At 47.3% G+C, this 21,317-nt stretch overlaps 1 protein-coding gene across 4 annotated transcripts in view; it reads left to right on the forward strand.

The window, feature by feature from the left end:
* Positions 1-10,618: 10,618 nt before the first annotated feature.
* The window catches only part of PRDM11 (PR/SET domain 11), a 46,622-nt gene continuing 35,923 nt past the window's right edge, over positions 10,619-21,317 (forward strand). For 2 of the 4 annotated variants that reach the window (XM_082760743.1, XM_082760746.1), the window contains exon 1: positions 11,126-11,379. The gene's annotated coding sequence lies outside the window, so the exon portion shown is untranslated. Of the gene's footprint in view, positions 10,854-11,125; positions 11,380-21,317 lie in introns of those variants that run through there. The other 2 variants (XM_082760744.1, XM_082760747.1) reach the window with 2 other exon arrangements.

The following is a 21,317-nucleotide window of genomic DNA, read 5'->3' on the forward strand; positions in this document are numbered from 1 at the left end:
TTTGAGGCTAGAAGGGTCAGCTGGCTGTTCAGAAAGTGAGGAAAGGCATCATACTTCAGTGCAAGGGTCTGTGAAACTGTATCATAAGACACCCACTTACAAAACGTGATGTGTTATGCCACCACGACTATCCAGAAAGACTGAGTGTGTATCTACAGTAATGAGAGAGGAATATATTATTTTCCTGTCTCCTACAAATGAACCCACATTTGAATGGCCTCTTGATCCAAAGTGGTGTAAATGATAGCATAGGGGTAGTACCCGAGATCAGCCTGACAAAGTATCTTGAAAATTCATTTCATGCAGCCCTTCTGGGTGGCTCAGACACACTCACAAACGCACAACCTGGACTTCAGGAGCAGCTTTGCACAAAACCCACGCGGTGAAGCAGCTTCAGGCTTTAGCTGAAGATCTCTCACGCCCCTTGGTGGAGAAACTGTGCAACAGCAGAGCTCCTGACAAAGGCTGGATGTGAAGAAAATAAAGCAGAGAATCACAGACGGGTTTAAAAATATATATATAAATAAAAAATCGTGGATAAATAGGTTTCCAGAAACTCATTTACAGAAATAAACACTAACAAAGAAAACCACACAACCGAAGATGTAAACTGGGGCATGCCTGCCACATTTTGGCACTGCATATCTGATGAAACAGTGCAAATTCTCATGTTTTTAAAACCAGAAGGTACAAAAAAAAGAAACCTGTAGTACACAGAAAATTATATTAGATGCTTATAAGAGATTTGGCATAGAAGTAATTTGGTTGCAGTGTAAAGGTATTGAAATTAGCTTCAAAATAAGTAGCTGGTGCCCTGCTAGCAATTTGGCTATCAGGTGTCCTGTTAGTCCCTGCTGGGCTCGGCATTGCCCCAGGCTGTTTCCATTGCTCAAGTTAGCAAGTTCCAGGCCAGCTGGGGAGTCTCTGCTTGGCACCGCTCAGAGTCTGTGACTTCAGCATGGGCACAGCCAAACTGCCTGAGCAGCTCCTGCACACAGACAGCAAATGCCACGAGAAGGGCATTAACTTAAAAAGAGAAGTGGTTTGGATTTGTTGCAGTTATGTGGAAAAAGGAAATGCTATAAAAAGTTCCTCAAAAGTCAGTGAGACTGCTGTCCCTGGAGGTAGCTGGGGCTTGCTGCTGGTGGAGGGTTCAGCAGTGCTGTGGAAAGGGGCTTTGCAGGTTTCAGCATCACCATGTGACGAGATAGTTGCATTTACATAGTCGGCCAGCTCCTATCAGTGCTGCGTTGTTGTTTTTTTTTTTTTCCCTTTCCACTGCTCCACTTTGTTCTGTCCCACGTACAGGCTGTCCCAATCCCAAAATACCTTCCTGCCAATTTCCTCTTGCTTTGGCTTGTTTTCCATCCTCAGGGAGACACCGTCCTTGGAACTGAGCTTGCCTAGAAAAATGGGCAAGCCCTTGTAAGCAGAATCATGGCTGTGTTCACAAATCAGTTTGCACTGATGGATTCAGGAGAGGCAAGAGAAGTGGCACCTGGCTTTGAGGGAAATACGCTTTCCTTGCTGTGTATCAGGTGCAGGAGCAGCACAAGGAGAGCCTTGCAGGAGCCCAGGCTGAGGCTGTGGTTCTGCACACAGTCTTTGGGAAGCTTAAAGAAAGCCCAATTTGCTTTAAAATAGAGTTATTATTATTATTATTATTATTATTATTATTATTATTATTATTATTATTGTTATTTGGTAAGGATGATCGTGGTTGTTTGCTATTTAATGTGTTCCTAATGGAGCATAAAGTGAGTGGACTCATCTTTTAACATTTCATTTCCTCCTTTCTGCTTTGTCTCTTGGTAGTGACAGTAACCAAGCAGCCCAGAGGGAATTGCTAATGAAATTTCTGTAGCAATCCAAAACAAAATTGTTTTTAATCTAGGTCCTGCATAAACAAATGACTAATTTTCTGATGCCCTTTGTTTTAATTTTCAGTTTTCCAAAGTTAAAAGCAGCAATAACCACACATTTCTGATAACTGTGAGGGAGGAAAAGGATTTTTACTCTCAAAAGGAATTCCTGTGTCCTATGAGAAACTCTCACATTTTCTGGTTTTATCAAATAACAAAAATGTTGATAAGGAAATAGAGTCAGAATCTGAGTCTGGAAGATGTCTGTCAAGTAGGAAATTGGAAAGGAGAAAACATGGTTGAAAATGGCACCAGGAACCAGTCAGAAAAAAAAAAAAAAAAAAAGGAAAGAAAACAAGAAGGAAATACTTAGGAACTGCCAGAGATGTCTCCTGTACAAGTTGTTTTAAGTTGTGCATGTTGACCATGAGAGGGGGAGATGCTTTTCCAAAACACTTGGCGGTATAACACACCCCATAGCTCAGAGCTGTCTCTTGGAGACAAAATTCCTCCTCTGGTAGCACAGCTGAGGAGCTGCATGCCCCAAATCACAGCTACAGAATCCAGGTCCTTCCTCGTGTTCTGTCCCAGGCATGTGGAAGTTACAAGATGACTACATCTGCTTTTTGTAAAAGAAAAACAACACCAGGCTGAGCTTTTGCTCCCACTTCAGCTCTGCTAAGCCTCTTGTCACCATCCCTCCTTGGCACACAAAGCGAGGGTGTCCCTGGCTCTGGGGGTGTCTCCGAGCATTAGTGGTTTGTGGGCGCCTGTAAGGATGATGCTTAGCCTCTGCGTGCAAACAGGAGTGTGTAACTCCTCACTGAGTACACCATGGGTGGCCCTGCTTTCCTCCTGTCACCCGGGACTGCCACCAGCCCCATGAACTTGCAGGCCAAGGAAAAATAATGTGCAAATGCAAAAAGCTCGGCCACGGCTGGTCTGAAGCCGGTAAAGTCTTCCGCCTGCCAGTGATTGTGGGCTTGCTGTGACATTTTCTTGGTTCTTTTTTAAAGACCCACACAAACAGGGGAAATTGCCTGAGTGCCCGTACTGGGGGAACAATGAAAGGGAATATACACAATGCGCTATCATATTCACAAATAAATTGGAAAAAGAAAAAAAAAAAAAAACACACAACCCACAATATTTTTTCCTCCCACTAAGAAGGCCACTTATAAAAACACAAGAGAAACAATTTTCAGACAAGTCTGGACAAAACTGATAGAGCCAATTTAAAAGAAAATGAAAACTCTTTCAGATGGAAAGTCCACCAAACCCACTCCATACTTCTAAGGCATTTATTTGCCCATGCATTATGTGAATTGACTAAAACATGAAACTCCATTTGAGTGATTTTTTTTTTTTTAATGAAATGAAGTTGCTTTAATCTCAAAACAGGAAAAAAAATATAATAATAATCCAGATCTTTTACTGGTTTTGTCTCCATTTCCATCTATGCTATTGAAATAATTGTTAAAAACACTTTTGACATTTTCTGTTAGACAAACACTTTGTTCCTTTTATGAGCAAATCCTTAACAATGTTACTAGTCAAAAGAAAACAGCATCCAACTTTTTGGGGAAAACTAAAGCTTTCACCTGGTGAAAACACAGTGTTTTAGCTAAGAAATTTTAATTGAAACAAATCAAACCAGTTGACATTTTCCTCTTCCCAACACAGTTTGAAGCACACCTTAAAAATTAAGCTCATACACTAAAAAACAGAAGAAGGAAAATGAGAAAAGAATCTTCAGGTATTTTTTGAAACATCTTGCAGTGCAACACTTCCCAATGGAAGCCACTGTTTTCAGTCATTTTTGTCCCATTTTCAGCTCAGTGGGACTTTGATGAAGGTCTCCATCTTGAACAGGGTCTGTACTGTTAGTGTTAATGCTTTTGATAAAGTCATTTGATTAGCTTTGAAAATGCCCTGCACCCCAGTCATTAATATTACTTGTATTAATGTAAGATTTAGAGACTGTTAGAAGCCCCCAGTGCTGCACAAACACACAATACAAAGGTGGTTCCTGCCCTAAACACAGCACAGGAGTGCTGGCAGTATGGAGACAAAACAAGAAAATAGCCAATAACTAAGCAGCCAGAGCTAGCTTTAAAATTATGGCATGCAAAGAAATAAAAATTTAAATAATAATAATAATAAATAAATAAATAAATTGCCTTTTATTTGCTTCTGGCTTGGGAATCTTTAAATATTTTGTGCATAAGCTCAGGCTTTCTGCAACCTCTTAGCCAAAGGACAAGAAAGCACTATTTTTAAAATGAAAGCTGAGAAACCCAAGTAATCAGAAGCTTTAAGGAAAATACCAAGTGTCATGAGAGTTGGCAAAACTCTACCACTGTTGGTTTTGTTTTTGTTTTTGTTTCCAGATACTGTTTTTAATGCAAAATTAAGGCTGTTTTCCCCTTACATTCTTCAATGCTATAGCTAAGGGTAATGTGTTGCCCTTTAAGCAAACACTTCCTTAAAAAAGCAATTTGATTATCTTCAATTATGCTATTATCAACAGCTGAGAGCAGCAAAATATCAAAGGTTTATAATTATATTCAATTTTTCTCTCATTACAGACAATGAAGTCTGGATGGTCGTTTTCCTTTTTGTTTATAATTAGTTTCCAGTTACAATTATTTTCAGACTGTGATGCATTAGAACAACATGAAATAGTTCGGATGGCAAAAAAGCAGGAGACAAACTGCTTGCTACAAAATCTTTTTTTTTTTCTTTCTCCCTTTCTCCGGGACTTCAAAACCACACGGAAGTATTTATTTGACACAGACAAATGCTTCCTTTAAATAAAACTTTAATTCAAAGCTAAATTTGATCTACACGTCTCTAACTTGGAAGGGAGAATCCTGAGGTTTATAGATCATGTTCTCATGATGTAGTGCTTGTAACATAATACGCCAGGGCAGCAGTGAGCGGTGGAGGCTCCGTCCGCGAAAATCTGCTGCAAGTATTTGCATTAGTCCTCTGGTCACTCAGCTGAATTAGCTTCTTTTCATAAAGTAGCCTGTAAGGGATAACACACAGCTAATAGATAACTGTTGCATAGACAGTCCGTAATGCGCTGTCCTAACAGCTGTGGAAGCACAACATTCCTGCCACCCCTGCAATAAAATGAATTATTAATAAATGATGTGTGCGGGAAGCACTCGGTCTGGCTGCACTGTCAAGCTGTAAGAAATTCCTGACCAGTGCTGTCCCCTCATGGTGCAGCAAGCCACTTAGAGGGTCCCCAGCCCCCCAGGGCAGCAGTCAGAGCAGAGCTGCCACAACCTAGTACGAGGAGTGGGTGGAGGATGCAGAAGGGTCAATGTGCAACAAAGCTACGGAACATACTGCAAAACTTGGGCTGGAGCAATGACAACATCTTGCAAATTGTGTCCCCCAGTCAGCAGCTCAGCCTCAAAGGTATAGTGATAGAGAAACTACTGGTGAGGAACCCATAAATATCCCAAGGAGAGGAAATGATGCAGCAGCATACATGATGCTGTGGAGCTGAAAGCATTCCTAGCTCTCTTCTCAGTGATGTGCTGGTCCCACGGGACAGAGGAACAGGGGGTATTGCATCCCACACTTTGGCGTGCAGCTGGAGGGAAGCCAATGCAAGGAGTTTGTACCAAGAAATCCCCCGGGGTAGGAATAAACTGCACATTACCACCATTACAGAAACCTGGTAATGTTGTGCTGATGACACTTTAATTAATCCAGAATAGAATGATTTATATTAATAATGCACCCATTAACTAGATTAAGAGCTGGTTCCTTTTAGATCTCAAAACTTAAATCGTCGATGGAGAATCCCCAGCAAACAGAGATGGTGCTGTGGTGGGGTTTTTAAAGGAGGTGTATTTATATCTAACCTATTCAGTATTTTAACTGGTACCAGAAAGTTAAATATAAAATTACTGCTGATAAAATTCAGAAGTGACATGCAGATGTGCAAGCTAGGGAAGAGGCAGTGTTACGCTATCTGATCTGGGAGTGTTTGATTCAACAAGCGTGGGCCCATTCACAAAACAGGGGGGTTTCAAGGGCAGTGCCATGCCCAGTGGTGCAGGCACAACCCGTCCCCACAGCGCGATGGACCATCCCCTGGCAGCACCGACTCTGGAAAGAGTGAAAGGCTGAAAAGGTCACTGGCAGCTTGCAGAGTAATGGCATGACAAAATACTAAGTTGACCCTGGAAGCAAAGAACAAAGAAGCAATTTGTGTACATGTGTGTTTCAGGTTAGGTGGATCCTAACCATGTTTTAAAAGGGAAGTTGAAAAACTGAGCAGAGTTCACAGCAAAACCTGGAAAGCAATACAAAGACTGGTGAAAATGTCTTGCAATGAGAGCTTTAAAGAGATCAGTTTGTTAACTTACCCAGAAAGAAAGACTTTGTGTTCACTAGACTACAGTCTAGATATATCTTCCCAAGAAGAAGGTACCAAGACTGTATTGAAGAATAAAGGAAAGCATCAGAAGAACTGATGGCCACAATGTGGATGCAGTCTAAGTTCATACAGAGAATTAACACCCATGTTCATAACAGGGAGGGGGAATGCATAGGGAAAGAGAAGTTATTTGTCTCTTGATTCCTTCAGATCAGAACTCGGTGCCTTCCCTAAAGACAGCTTTTTAGTTAAATGCAAGTTATTTGGCTGAAGTCTGGGTAGCTGCTTGCGATATATAGAAATGCACATTCCTATGGACTGCCAAAACATGTGACAGATGCCTAGAAACAAACCGCTGAGTTTTTAAGTGCTTGTGAGTGGAGACATTCCTCTCTCTGCAGCCTTTGGGGGAGCTACGGAGAGAACATTTCATACCAAAAAGCAGTTCTGATCATTCATTAAGAATACACCAGCGCAGATTCTCAGGCCCCAGTTTTTAAAAAACGGCATTATTGGTATGTGTCTTACCTAGACTAAAAGATTTCAGGACTGACCGCAGTCATCTCTTCTCTGGGTTTTTTGCTTTGGTTTGAGTGCTCGCTCCTGCTGCTGTCCCTGCAGCCCTGTCATGGAACCATGCTGAGAACAGGATCTGGGCACCGATCTGGGTAAAAGGCAATCTGCATGCACACACCAATACTACAATAACTAAGGAGAATATTTTTTTTTCCATGGATTATTTTTAACCTGGTCCAGCTCACTGCTCCAGTTCCCGGCCTGCAAACAGCTTTGTCAGCACTGCCAGGGCTGGGCAGAGCAGAAAATCCTAAAGCCAGCACTGCCTCGGGGGCACACAGATGCTGAGGCTGATGCTGCCATGGGAGAAGTCCTGCTTTCCTCATCTCCTCTGACAGCAGTCCCACCACCTCCTCTTTGCTGGTGTCGGCACTCACCTGGCTAGCTTTCTGCAGGGTCAGCCAGCCCTTTCAAAGAGGATGGTAGTGCCAGTATGAGGGACTGGTCCTGCTGGAGCAGCTCTCCCTACCTGCAGCATCGCTCCATTTTTGACAAAACCACAGCTCCAAATTCCCATACAGCTCTACAGTGCTCCCAGAGAGGGCTCCCTGGCTCCACGCACAGATCTAAATCCCAGGCAGGATTATCCCACCCTGCTCACTGTCCCTGTCAGTGCCTTGTCCTCTCTTACGTTACGTGGCCTCCAGGTGAGCAGGCTCAGGTGGGCTCTCAAGGTGGGCTCAGCAGATGGTGGCACAATTGCCAGAGACCAGAGGAAAGAAAAAATTGGAGGGGGTTGCACCTATCAGTCTGAACTGAGATCAGCAACCTGGCAGCTTCTTGCTTTGCTGTTGAACTCAGCAGGATTTAGTGGCCTCCCAGGGGCCTGTTCATCAGGCTTAACCCAGAGTCATTCATAACAACCCTGCAGGGCACTGCATTTCCAACACATTGATACACCTCTGCCATTAATGGTGAAAAACTCATACCAAAGAGAGGAAAAAGACATAGCCCTGCAGGGTACGGGTGCAGTTCTCCAGACACCTGCTTTCAAAGAGCTCTTCCCCGCACCTCCTTCAGGGCCTGTCCCACCCTGCTGCGGTCCCTGGGAGGTAACTGGGAGTTTCTGCCTGGGTTTCCTTCTTAGTCATGTAATTTCCTTTTTCTGCCTTTTTTTTTTTTTCGTGGGACTTTTTCAGATTTTCAAAGGGAAAAACCTCTATTCTGATTCTCCATCCAACAACCATTAGTGTAGAAGAGAAATGCCCTTAATTTTCGTGTGGCTTCTCCCTGGTGCTTCTAGAGCTAAAAGCTGGCTGGCAGACTCACCAAGCAGCTCATTTCGCACTTCATAAGAGCACCAACGTGACAGTCCTGACAATCCGAGTCCTTTCCATGTGAGGAAAAAATGTTGTTTACTTGATGGCAGCACAATTTTCCTTTCTGCTTGCAACCGCCTGACCTCTCCCAGAAGAAGGGGTAGGCCGGCCCCAAGGAACCTTTTCCTCGAAGCCTGGAGAGCAGACGTGAGCCCCCTGCTATGGACACCGTGTCCTGTGGTCACATAGCTATGTGATGGACACTGTATGTGGACTTCTAGAAGAAACTGAATGCTTTTCAGCCTCTCCCTGGGTCCCCTGTGGTTGACAGCCAGCAGGAGGAACCCCCCACCCAGCCCGGCATCCCCCCTCCTCACAGGGTGCCTAAAAACCCTGAGGGTTTTTAGGGTATTTTTAGGGAATGCTGTGGTGCACAGAACATCCAGCAGCTCACGTGGCAGGGGTCAGACCTTCCAGCTGAAAGAGGTCCCCACCAGCACCCCAAATGCTGACAAACATTTAAAACCAGTTGTTGACAAGCCAGATTCTGTTTTATCCACGTTTGTGCACAATATTTTTTACGCCATAGGCTAAAAGCTCGGTGTCAGTAAAGGAACCCTTTTGTCTCTCTGGGAGACCATCCAGCAGTTCATGGAGGAAGAGATCTGACAGTCTAAAACCGAAAAATTGACACCTAATTACCTCATTCCTAACTGACATTGCCATTTATAATACTTTTATTTCCTGAGAGCACAGCAGATGGAGGGGACTTGCGGTGGGTGGCAGAATGGGGTCTGAACACTAGTGAGTCCAGCAACGAGAAGTGCTGAAGCACATGTACGCAAAAATTAATCCTATGTCTTTTTAATGAGGGAGGGGGCAGTTTGCTGAAGAAGAGGGGCGCCTTTCCGAGCCAAAAAGGTAGTTTTTTTTTCCAGAGATACCTCATTCTGTGTTCCTTATATGCCTTGTTTCTCAACAGAAAAGATGCAAAATCTTCTTTGTGGGGATTTTATTGCCTGACTATTAAACACATAGGGACACACTTTAAGACAAGAGAACTCCCTCCCAATAAATTAGCGTGCCCGTGTTTGCAAGGAGACATAATAGCTGTTATTTATATTGTACTTAAATATTTAATTTTCTTTGTAAATAAAAGCTTTATGCCTCCCTTTGAGCCTGCTCTTACCGCCTTAGACTGCAACAGTTATGACAAAACTATTACTTCAAATTAACATGGCATTCAGCATGCATTTGTATTACTTCCATGATTTTTATTGTGTTTTTAATTATTATTTTTTCTCGCAGTTCATTCATCAATCATATTTACAAGCCCATTGTCCGCCTGGCTGCCAGCGGAGTGTTCTCATACATTTCAGCACATAGACAGAAACTGCAAACTAGAGCAGCTCTGCTAGGATCTCTAATATTTCTGAGGAGTCTGAAGGCGTTGACAGCTTATGGTATGCCTGTCCCAGGCAAGTGCAAGTGCCTCAAAGTCCATCTATCTGTGGTTACTGGTAAGGGTAAAATTACACAGCACGTTTACCCTTTGAGAAGGAATCCTCCCTGGAGAGGTTAGAAATGGGGAACAAAAAGTGTACTGCAGCTGGGGACCTGACAAACGGCACTCATTTAAACTTCAAAATAATCATCCGTGCTGCTGCTGTAAAGCAAGCTCATTCTGCACTTGTGTTGATTACCTTCCTCATTGTTTGGCCAGACAGTATCTTTAGCCAACTCGAGTAATATACCACGACCTGGTCCTGAAGTCCTGCCACCCCCAAGCCCTCAGTGACAGCAGTGGAAGCAGCTCACGGGTGGCAGGAGCAGGCCTTGATTTTGCTGAGGTTATGTCCTCGCTACTCTCCATTCCACACCTCATCCCGTCCCTTTACAGCAGGATGGCAAGTATTAGGGAAAATCTGTATTTCTTGGGAGTGCAGACAAGGGTTTTTTCTCAGGGCTGTAGAAAAAGGGAAGTAGCTCCGAGCACCGGAGCATGTACATTGCCACCACAGCCCTGTTCACATACAAGCTCATTGTCAACCAAAGGAACTGAAAAATTACGGCCATTTATCTATCCCTCTCTTTACCCCCCACTGTGCCTCTTTTGGCAAAGCAGCCAGGCAGTTCGCATTGTTTCAAGTTTAACGCTGGCAGATGGTTTTATTTAGAATTTGTTTTATTGGTGAGACATGTTTCCTCTCTTTATTAAATTATGCCTACTTTTTGTCAGTCATCACGCTGCCCATGATTTCTGCGCAGAGCTCGGGGGGCCGGGTCCTTCTTATTGCTGTCGGGTGGGTTGTGTTTTGTTGGTGGTTTTATTTTGAGGTGTGTGTGTGTGTGGGGGGGGGGGGATTAGAAACGAATCCCTAGGCTCGCCTTTTTCCTTGCGGGGGGCAATGACACCCCGGCAGGACCAGGGGCACCCACAGCCCGCAGGAGCCCGCAGGAGCCCGCAGGAGCCCGCAGGAGCCCCCTCGCTGTGGCCGGGGGCCGCTCCTCCGCCTGTCCCCGAGCTCCCCGGGGGGGCGGCCCGGCGGGCCCGGCCCGGCGGCAGGTGGTGGCCGCGGCTGCGGGCGGGCAGCACGGGGGGAGCCCGGCACGGCACAGGACGGGACGGGGCCCCTCGGCCGCCGGCTCCTCCGTCCTTAAAAGCCCACCCCGAGCCCCTGCCCGGCCGGGGCGGCTGCGGGCGAGCAGATCGCCGCCGGCTCGGCGCGGAACTCGCAGGCTGCGGAGCAGGAGGTGGGAATTGAGGGCGGTTTGGGTTTCCTCGCTTTATTTTTTTTTTTCCTGCTTTGTGCATGTTTTTTTTTTTTTTTCTTTTTTTTTTTTTTTTTGCCCCCCCTTCTCGCTTCACCTCGGGCGCCAAGCACCGGGGCGGGCGTTCTCAGGCGCGGCCCCGGGAGAGCCCCAGCGGGCCGGGCCGGGCCAAGCCAAGCCGGGCGGGCCGGCGGCGCCTCCCCCCGCCGGTTCGGGGGGTCCCCGGGCTCGGCCCCCGAACGCCCCTCTCTTCCGTTCTCCATGTCATTTCCTGTGCTAATAAGATGGTGGTCACGGCCGGGAGGGAGGGAGCCGCCGCCGCCTCCGCCGAGCCCGGCCCGGCCCCGGGACCCGTCCTCGCCTGCGCCTAGCGAGCGGGGCCGGCGGGGCGGCGGGGAGGCAGGGCGCAGCCAGCCGGGCCCCCCCCACACCCCGGTGCGGAGCGGGCACCCCCCCCCCCCCCGCCCCCGGGACGCCGAGGCGGGCCCCCCGCGCCCGCAGCGCCGAGGTGAGTCAGCCCCGCTGGTAGCCAAAGTGGCCACGAAAATGGCTGCGGGGGACGGCAGGGAGGGAGGGAGGGCAGCAGCGCGGGGGCCCCGCCCGGGGGTCGCGCCGGGGGGTGGCCGCGGCGGGGCGGCGGCGACCCGCGGCCAGGTAGCGCCCCCTGCTCTTCCTCCTCCTCCTCCTCCTCCTCCTCCTCCTCCTCCCGGCCCCGCCGCTCCCCTCCCGCCCGCGCCGCGGCGGCGGGCGCGCGTCCGCTGAGTGACAGCGCCGGCAGCCAATGGGCGGCGGGGGCGGGCGGGAGGGGGCGGGGCGGAGCGGCCAGGGGCTCCCCGGGGGCCGCGGCCGGGAGCGCCCGGAGGGGAGGGGCTGGAGGGGGAGCGGGGGGGTGTGTGGGGAGGGGGGTGCTTCGCGCTGCTTCAGCAGCAGGAAATGTGTAAAGTTGGTGATATTGGGGTAGCATCATTAAAGTGGTCGCTGGTGGTCGTGGTGGGGTTTGTGTGGAGGCTTGCGTGGAGAGGCTGAACGTCAAAATGAGGGGTTTGGGGTCGGTAACTGAGTTATAACCGAGTTATAGCGCCACAGATGAACTGGGGGTCTCCAGAGGGAAGGAAGCAGCCGCTGGAGCTTGGTGTGGAGACCCAAGGCTTGTTCCCAGCGGTGGGAGGGCAGGTGGGAGCTGTTGGTGTGGATTCCCAGCTTGGCGCTGGGAACGTGCATCCGAGCCCCGTGAACAACCAGTCTTCCTGAGAACGCCAAAACAAGCAAAAACAGCTTTCCTTCCTCGATTTGGGTTGCAGCTTTCTGGCAATTGGAGAAATCCGGGCTCTTTAACAGGGTAGGCTTGAGGTTCTCCTTACTGCAGCGTGGAGCTCTATGAGCACAGGTCCTTCAGCCCCAGGGCTGTGGCAGGGACCTGGTGACAAGGAGCCAGCACGTGCCCTCACGCTGTCACAGAGCAAGTGCCAGGGCCAAAGCATCCCTGCTCAGCGTCTCTCCCGTTGTGTCTCTGCTTCTTGAAGTATTTCATCGCCAGCACTTCTCTGCAGCGCTGCTGCCTGAAGCCCTGCGGTGCAGGGGGAAGTGGCGTGGACCAGAAATGCTGTGCCGCTCGCTGCAGGCAGTTTTAGCGTCGTCGTCTTCTGCACTGACCTCCTCTGCAGTAGTCGGGTGAAGAAAGCTTTAATTTCACAGGCGCTGACTCTTCCGTTCTCCCTGTGACCTCTTTTCTGCTACTGAGGGTTCTCGTAAATAGGAGGAAAAAATAAAGCCTGTGGAGCAGTGGTCCTTCTAAAATGACACTGTGAAATGCTGCTTTTCGAGGATCCCTGCTAGCTGAACTTGCTGGTGAAAGTGGATTCCAGTAGCGAGTCCAACCTCCTAATGAAAAAACAGAGGACAAGGCGAGAGGTGGGCTCTTGCCTTGCTGAGCAGCATCTTCAGAAAGAAGGCTAGGGAAAAGTGCTCCAGAAACAGAAAGTGTGCAGGTAGAAGAGGCTGAGCAAAGTGCTGTGGAAAACACAAAACAGTTGCATGGCTTCTCGGGAAGGTGAGGGCTGCCAAAGTGGATGGAGGAGTGACCTGATGAGGAGGGCAGCACGAGCATCCCACATTAGAGATGTTTGTGTTTAAGATGCCCATCACGTGGTTGGCAGGCACTGCACTGATACCAGAGAGGATTGGGAAGGCTGAGAGCAGGGAGGGAAGAAAGCAGAGGGGAAGGGGTGCAAATTTTGAGTTGTCGTCTGGAGTTGGGTTTGCAGTGTGGATCTTTACATGTCTAGTCGCTGTCCTTACCATGTGGGTTTCTGACTTAAGCTAGAGCTGGTGAGGGTAGCACTGGCGTTTTTCCTCCTTCCATCGCAAACTACGGACATAATTGCAAGAACCTATATGTTTCTGCCGAGAGACAGTGAAGCAATTCAAAATATTGACACTTAAACCTTTGCCATTATGCTTCCTGGTCAATGCTGTGCTTGTGTGAGCAGGATAGCCTACATCCCCGAGAGCTGTTGTTCAAAGGGCTCCTCTGTCCGCAACACGGGGAGGCAGCCGTCCAGCCTTTCATACTCGGAACAGCTTCTCTGCAGTCAGAAGGTAAAAACATTATACATATAATTTAAGGTTTAAGCTGCAATCTGCAGAATCTGGCAGCCTCTGGAGAGGGATCGGTAATGCATACTGCAGAGCAGCGCTTCAGCACAGTCCCTCGGTCGCAAACAGCCATCAATAAGGGGCCCATCAGAAGGGTATCGTAAGGGAAGTCGTCCCATTTGAGCATGCTGACAAATGGATTTGTTTCTTTGCCCCTTTTCTTTTTTTCCTCCTTAGGCTTTGGCTTTTCAGCCAGAATAGTTTTACTTCCGTGGTCTGACCAGTGAATCTGTGGTTTCTGTTAGTGGGCAAATTGTACCATGTCCCAAGCCATGGTAGTAACTTGTAATTTCTGCATTTTTCATGATAAATGTGCTTTAGGCACTTGTATGAACATAAGGATTACTGGTGAAGGAGTCTAAGCTGGTGGATCTTTAACATTGAAAGTGAGTGTCTTCCCTTTGAAGGATTTATTAAAAGTGTAGGTGCCTCGGGTTGTGACTGTGAGAGGGAGGTGGAGGCAGGATTTCCAAAATTCAGCACCTCTCTCAGGAGCCTGCTCTCCAGTACTGTGCTGGCAGCAGTGCTGCAGGAAGTGTTAGCCTGAGGGGGCACTGAAATGAGCTTCAGCAGCGAGGCCAAGCACTGAACATCAGGAGCACTGCATCTGTGGGCAGGGCACACCTGGGAGCAGTGCTCGCACCCTTCTCAGCGAGCATCGGAGCGCCGCGGGCACACGGTTTCTGCTGGCTCCCAGCGAGCGCCGCTTCGGAGCGTATCATTTTGAAGGCCAGTAATTGGAGCTGATGTTGGCCCGGGACATCAGCTGTTTCCAGGCTGATAATCGACTTGAAATGTTGTCCAGCGCATTCCCACTCGGTACAACGAAGCTTTATTTTGAAAACGTGTCGTGTAAACTGTATCATAATAAACTGAGTGCAGTGAAACGCAGTCCTACACCCGGAGCCTCAAATAGCTGAGCAGACGAGGTGTACATACTATATTTCTTGAAAGGCGTCCTAAGTTTGGCTGGGGTTACCTTTTCACTCTGAGCACATCCCTCTTCACACCTTTCGTTTGGATAATCCTTGACTTGCTGGTGTCTGTGTGCTTGGCTTCTGTTCTTGTGGTGTTTGTTTTGATTTTTTCTTTCCTAAGCTACTAGGGAGTACTTCATTAGGTCTGCTGCTCTCCTTCAATTGGAGACATTTTGCTTGGAAAGGCTGATGCAGAAGTTAAATATGCCACAGTTTGCAGAGTCCAGTCTTTTCATTCAGAGGAAATTAATGAAAGCATTTGGAAGCTAAAGGAAAAATCGGTATTGATGACATACTTTTGTGAACAATAACATACATTCTGGAGCTGTGTACTTGCCTAGGCATGCAGTGTTTGTTTTTTTGATTTTTTTGGTGTTGATTTTTTTATTTGAGCCCATATGAGGTCAATCAGCTTTTGAAGAACAGAAACAAATCACTTACTGAATTTTTGTTCCCCTTACAAAGAAAACTCTATGTACAGTGTATAAGTTGCATTGTTCCTTAACAATTTTTTCCTAAACCACGTAGTGTCGGACTGACCGATGGGTGCAGCAGTACCTGACTTCTTGTGCAGAACCTCGCCAGCCAGCGCTGCGTTGCTGTTGCAAGGACAGCACCTCCAGAAAGGTGGATCCACTTACTGCGTCTCCTAGACGTGTTGAGAGCTAGCACCAACTAAATCAGATGTTAACGTGTGCTCCTTAGGTCTGAGGGACTTAACTGGTGGTTGTGTTTCCTTTTAACCAGGTCTCACTCGGTCGTCAGGTGTTGAAATGTTGCCTTTGAGCTCTCTTGGTGTAGTCAGTGAATTTTTGTAGCCTGCCAGTGACTCACGGGCGTGAAGTCCTTGTGACGTGCCCCCTCTTCTCTTTGGACAGGAATTGAATGAGCTCTTTGCTTCTACTAAGCAGCCTTTTAAAAATGCCCGTAGTGTAAAGGATTAGCTATTTCTGGGCAACCTGACACCTTTACCTCGAAGACACTTGACGGGGGGGTGTTGAAGGGGTAGACCAGAGGCGCTTGGCTCCTGCTGGAAACTTTTTGCTGCATTAGGATAGGCAGGATCTGAACACCCCTCGCTCTCTGTATAGAAGGGAATGTGAAGATCAAGTGGTGGTGGTGGTGAATTCAGCACACGGATATCTGATTTCTTGGCAGATCTGACACTGGGAGTATCTGGACTGCTGCCTGCACCAAGGAAAGGGGGTCGGTGTGACCCACGCTCAGCCAGTACTCATCCAAGCGGTGTAACATGAGCCCCTAACCTGTAGACAGATTTACCAGCCCTGAATAATGTCTGTTGTGCTGTGAGATCTTATCTCCCTAATGGCCTGCAAGAGGGTACGAAACGAGGAGAAATAAATATGGCTTTTGCTTTTGCTTTCCCTGCATTTTGTAGAGCCGTTGATTTGTGCTCATTCTGCTCCGTGTGTTCATTGGTGCCTTTCAAGGGGTGGGTTAGTTTGTTAGTGTTTTAGAAACAGTTAAGAGTATGATTTACGGGTATCTTTTCACTTTCCCCCCAAGTAGCTTGGAGGGGATGGAGGCAGAAGGCTGAATCTGTACAAAGAAAGTCGCTGCTTGGTGTGTCCTGTAGCCCAAGGAGGGTGACACCACTATAACAAGCATCAAGGAGCTGTCACGTAACATCCTTCAACAAAAGCGATATGGTACCAAATGGACAAATGGCACCAGAGCAGGATTTCATATTGACATTACATCCCAGCTGAATGGGAACCCCCCTTGCGGCTGAGACTGCCTGCCTGGAGGTGTCACTGCTCTGGGCTGCGGAGGCTTTGGCAGCTGGTTCCTGAAGCTTTTCCTTGGGGTGGTGGCAAGGAAGGGGTCTTGCACAGTGGCCAGATACCCACTGGAAGTCCTGAGGGCTGGTGGAGGTGGGGGAGGTGTCTCAACTGCTGTTAGGGCAAAGAGCTGTGGGTTGTGATCTGCGAGTAGTGCCGGCTGCTCGAGAAACTTGATGTCACGTGGTTGTATCAAGGATAAAATTGTGTTTTGTGGCTTGTGCTTTCCATGTGACAGAGTTTGGGGGCAGTTTCTCAAAAATCGCCAGTGTTATTAAGGTGTGTGTATACACTGCTGTGCATAAAGGCGGACGGGGGCTCAGTTATTGCTGCCTTGGTGCAGGGACAGAGTGCTCTGCTGACATGCACTGAGCTTTCTGGCTTGATGGGTTTGAATTTCGTGCATAGCTTGGCTGTGCTTTGCACGCGTGTGCAAGCCTGTCTGTCCTGCCAGTCCATCCCATCTACCACCAGTGGAAGAAAAAAAGACAGAGTACTTCAGGTAACATTTTAAAAAAAAAAAAAAAGAAAGCTTGAACTCCTAGAAAAGTGTTGAGTGAAAGGCTGTGTTGTTGTAAGATGGATGTGCTCTCCAGAGGAGCTAATTTAGACAGTAAGGAAATATATGTGAGGCTGATCGCTGGCCGGATGCCAGTCACTGAAGGGCACCGGAGGCTGAAATGCCAGGCAGCGCTGGTAGTGCTGGCACTCCAGCCCGTGACGGTTGGGTTGCATGAATTATCTCTCTGCCTTCCAGCTAATTTTATCCTGTTGATTTTTCATGAATCATTTCCCATCTTTGTGGGTTAGAAATTGAGGTGGAAGTTTGCTCGCCAGAATAGCCACATCTGCTATTTAGAAAGCAGCGACTTGGGTTTGCTTCCTGCCCGCCCCCATGCCTTCCCTTCCCTTTCCTTTCCCTTTTTACCTCGCCAGTGTTAAACTTCGTGAAACACTGGTGTTGCTGATCCACGGGAGGTTTTGGGCTGGCTGGACATTGAGCTGTGGTGGCTCAGCCTAGCACCGAGCATGGCCTCGCTCCAGCCTTTTTAGTCTTTCCACGGATGAGCGTAATAGAAGGCCATTTGAGCACCTTCCTTTGAAGCAAAGCAGGCGCTGTGTTAACGAGGGGATGTCTTGAGCTTGCTGATGATCATATTTCACCTCTTTTTGTGTATCACAGAAAGTCCAGGAGACTGGAAGAGTAATTGCGTTGGGACGGTTCTGAAAATGGCCATGCGGATGGCCAAGGAGGTGATGGGTTGGATAGCGTGCTGCCAGCCCTGGGTAAACATAAAGAGATTAATTAAACTTGACTGAAGTTCAGCTGAAAGTGATTGATGTTACAGGGAGTGTCTTCTACCCCTCTAACAGGTCAGTTTTTATTCTTCAAGAAACTTAAATTTGGTTTAAAGAAGGCTAAGTAGTCGTGATACACTTTGAGACTACATAAGGCAGTTAACTCGGTGCAAGAGAACCCAATTAATATCCGATGCCAACGAATACCAGTAAAATACAAGTGGCTTAGGAACTGAAGGTAGTGACTGATAGAGAGTCAGCATCCAATAAATAAACTGAAGCGGCAGTATAAACAGTAAGGAGGATGAAGGATACGCTAGGCTGAAGGACAGTATTAGCACACAAATAAATCAACCGTTTGTGGTTTAACGTTAAGGTGAATATAGAAAACGGTTTTTCACCGCTGAAAGATCAAGCCTGGCGTTGCCACCTTAGACGAAGGGAGCAAATAATTCAGCTATTTTAAGCTAGAGCTTGATCGTTTTACAGAAGAGTCTCCGCAACGTGATACGCGGAGCCTGCATTTTCAAAGAAGTAGACTTGGTGACCCTTCCCTTGAACTGAGGGGAAGAAAGAAGCCAATTCTGTTTGACACCTACTCAGTGATGCAGAAGAAAGCGTGACTCATCACCGGTGAAATGTGTAGCTGAAAAGAGTTTGGTGAACTATAGCTATTGACAAGGGCAGGACAGCTGTGTGGAGTAATCAGTTTTGGTAAATGGACCCTTATATATAAAGCAAAAAACATACAGAAAATAAAACCATTTTCATATAGACAAGTGGAGAGCTATGACCGTGGAGAGGAACGGCCTGAACACAACCTGTGAAACGGGAGGCTGCATCCCAAGCCATCCCTTGCAAGAGCAGAGGGGTCAGAAGGGGCAGGCAGCTCTGCGGAGCTTTCTGTGCCAAGTCACGGCTGAAAAAGACTACCGCAAGTCTGGGCACACCGGCGGGGAAGTAATGAATAGGGGTACGGAGGCAGTTTTATGTCTGTAGCCCTTATGTTTACTTCAGATTCACTCTTACATCAGCGTGGCTTTCCAGTGCCAGCATCTTAAAATAACGTACGGCAAATTGGAACAGTGACACAGAAGAACGATGAAAATTGTTGGAAAGCTGAGAATGCTGGATGGGGACACGTACTGAACTGAGCCACCGATGTGTTTTTGTTCAGTGCTTATCGCTACTGCTATCCAAACACCTCCCAGTAGTACCTTAAGGAACAAGGCTTACATCTGCCACTTGGTTGTGTTCTTGCTCTGCCCTTGGGGAGAAAAATGTTGTTTGAGTGGCATCTTGTTTTAGTACCAGATTTTTGTTCCTGTTTGTTTAACTTCATACACGTACGTATATATTATGCTGAGGAAGCCAAAGGCGAAGAAGTGCAACTGGCACTCCTGACCAAAGATGGTGAGGTTTCTTACAGCCATTAACCCTGGAAGCAAATCTTTGTTTGCTCAAAGCAGCCCCCCAACGTGCTGGGTGTTTCAGCCTTTTCCACAAGGTTGCAGGGCCCTTTAAAAGAACTGCTGACTGATGCCCAAAACTCGAAAGATTCATATATAACTTGTCAGCGGCAGTGATTAACAATTGAAATGAACTTCTGTTGGCTCCTCTTCCCCTAGCCAGACTCAGATGGAGATTTCGTCCCCTTTATGGGCTAAAGGTAAGGGCATGTGACTTGGAGGGGATCAGTCAGGTTGACCTAATTCTCCCTTCTGCCCTTAAACTATGAATCATGGAGATCAGTGCAAAGAGCCAAATACACCAAAAAGAGAAGCTTTCAGTTGAAGGGAATTATTTTCAATGTACATTAAAAATGCAAGTCCCTTGCAAATTCTTCTAGCTGCAGTGAGCAGCTGTCTTTGCTCCATAGCGTGCTGCACTGTTTGAGAGGCTTAGGTTGCATGGGAGCTTTACTTTGTCAGCATCCTGCTGTGCAAATATCTCCTTACTCAACACTTAATGTGCAGAAGTTGCGCCAAATAATCCAGTTTGCAGAGACTGCTGTTGTGCCATGATGCTCTTGGATCAACAAAGGGTAAACACTCTGAACTGACCATACTACAGGGTTTTGTGGTAAATTCTGTAAAGTCAACGGTGTTTTCCACCTTGACTAGGAGCAACCATGGGTTCAATTAAGACAAACTAATTTAGACTAACTCAGGGATTATTTTAGACATTGTTTTCCTTCTTAGTCCTCCAAAATTTGTCTATCCTGAGGTAGATCATGGCACGTTTGTTAACAAACCTTACAAGAGTGACAGTGAGAATATGTCTTGCGTCTACTTGAAATGAAAGGAGGAGTTCCAGGCTGGAAAACGGGACTTCCCCTGTCCTCAGCCCTTATACAGTGAGAATAATACTGGGAACTCACTGTCACGGCACCCGAATGCTGTTTGTCACTTCAGATGCTGGTCTTGAGCAGGTTGCTGAAACCCCTGACAATTCTCGGCCTTCCCTGCTGTGAAACTGTTTGAAGTCCTGTGGTTTTGAAGGTTGTTCTTAGAACTTCTTCAGAAAACTGCAGCAAAATCAGTGGTGTTTCCAGTTGTCTTTCGTGCAGTCCTGATCTTCTTTGTTTCGAGAGCTCAAAACTCAAAGAAAATGTGTCATACTTCTCTTCCACTGAGTTTATGGATACCAACCATAGTGAAGTAATTGGCAATGTTTAAAACAAGTCATGTTTGCAGCCCATTCTGCTCAAATCCTACATCGCCTATGCCACTATAATGTTCACAAAGTTTGAGTTTGCAAATGCCCCAGCTTTCAACCTCATGCAGCTGGATGCGTTTCAGCCTTGTTCTGACTGAGGCTGTCAAGGAAGAGCCCAGCAGCAGGCAAGGAGGCAGGTCACCGGTGTCACCATGTCAGGACATCGCTTAGCTGTGCCACCGGCTGCAGGACAGCTTCTCCCCCAACATCATACTTCAGCAGGGGGATGTTAAGCCAAGGCTGTTGACTTAGAAGCAATTTTCCCATCGTAGCATGGGGTTAGTGTCCGTCTGTGGACAGGGACCTCCTCTGAACAAACTGGTTCCCACTCTCATCCTGCGGGATCCAGTGGTGTTTACATGGGTTGCGGCCTTGCATGGCCAGCTGTGTAGCCAGCTGATGCCTCATAAAGTGACCTGAAACAGTTGGCATGGCCAAGATCCTTGGTAAGTGAATGCACCTTGAGGAAAATAGTCCTCCTGGGTCATTCGTGGCTGTCGGGGGGAGCACAGAGCCTTGAATGCAGTGCTTTATTCCCCTTCTGCACTCGTCAGTAGCCAAGTGTTCTGGATTACTATTTCTGGTAATAATATGCAACTGTAGAAAAAGCGTATGAATTAAAGTCCATCTTTAACCATGGGCCCACACTTTAAAATGTTACACTAGCTATGCAAGATCTTTCTTAAAAGAAGAGGCGATGACCCCTAGAAGGCCAGCAGTGAGAAATGGAGGGAATGAGCTGTGTACTGAGGAGGGGATGGATTCCTATATGGCTGTTTCACATGCAAGAATGTCCAAATCTGGGAAATGCGCCAGTAAAACGTAAAATTAAAGCTCTGTTTTGGAGCCTGATCCACACAGATAAGAGTCTGTGGCTGTTAACTAATAACTACAAGAGGGGCAGTGATAAAGACGGCATTCTTGAGGACAGGAATTCACAGGTTCGTTCGTGCTTAACCCCATTTGGACTTTTCTTCGCACATTTGAGGTTAACA

This window comes from Aythya marila (genome assembly GCF_965140915.1).
Source record: "Aythya marila genome assembly, chromosome: 5".
Classification (NCBI taxonomy): domain Eukaryota; kingdom Metazoa; phylum Chordata; class Aves; order Anseriformes; family Anatidae; genus Aythya; species Aythya marila.